This window comes from Herpailurus yagouaroundi, unplaced genomic scaffold (genome assembly GCF_014898765.1).
Source record: "Herpailurus yagouaroundi ecotype Mexico unplaced genomic scaffold, PumYag 139, whole genome shotgun sequence".
Classification (NCBI taxonomy): Eukaryota; Metazoa; Chordata; class Mammalia; order Carnivora; family Felidae; genus Herpailurus; species Herpailurus yagouaroundi.
In genome coordinates this window covers 21,219,775-21,220,648 of record NW_024412394.1, presented here as the reverse complement: position 1 = coordinate 21,220,648, position 874 = coordinate 21,219,775, and the positions used below count along the sequence as shown (strand labels likewise).

The window sequence follows — 874 nt, the reverse complement described above, 5'->3', positions numbered from 1 at the left end:
GTGTGTGTGTGTGTGTGTGTGTGTGTGTGTGTGTGTGTGTGTGTGTGTTTTACTTCCACTAAGTTCCTCTTTTCAGCATTAATATATTTGTCCCAATTTCAAAATACTATCCTAAAAGCCCTCGATTGAAACTCATAACATGAATGAGAAAATAAAAGAAATATGCATGACTAAATATAGGTCTATAAATCCATGCTACACAAGAGGTTAGCTTTCTCTATCCTCAAACATCCTGTGTGGTCCCTAATCAAAATAAATATGCAAATACACAAATACCTAATGTAAAAATATAGCATAGCTATTGCTTCTGATAAGCCAACTCATTGTTTTTCCTGATTTAATCTATAACATCTTAGCTCCTGAGTGGGAGAATATAGAACACTAGTTCCAAGCAGGGCTTCTGGAATCTAAATGTTTAGGTTCCAAGTTTGACCCTGTGGCCTAGGGGAAATTACTTAACTTCCATATGCCCCATGTTTCCTCACCTGTAAACAACAGTAACACATTAACTTACACCTGTCAGAATGGCTGAAAGAAAAAAGTCAAAAAATAACAAGTGTTGGTGATGTTGTAGTGTAAAAAGAACCTTTATACACTATTGGTGGGAATGTAAATTGGTGCAGTCATGTTTTCTCAGAAAAATAAAAATAGAAATATCAAATGGTCCAGTAATCCCACTACTGGGTATTTACCCAAAGAAAACAAAAACACTAATTTGAAATGATGTATGCGTCCCCATGTTTATTATAGCATTATTTATAATAGTCAAGATATGGAAACAACCCAAGTGTCTATGAGTAGATGAACAGATAAAGAAGATGTACATTCACACACACACACACACACACACACACACACACACACACACACACAC

The 874-nt window shown here is 35.5% G+C and overlaps 1 protein-coding gene across 3 annotated transcripts in view; it reads left to right on the top strand.

Moving 5' to 3' along the window:
- Positions 1-874, top strand: part of HMGCLL1 (3-hydroxy-3-methylglutaryl-CoA lyase like 1) — a 192,363-nt gene that overhangs the window by 155,238 nt on the left and 36,251 nt on the right. The window lies entirely within an intron of this gene.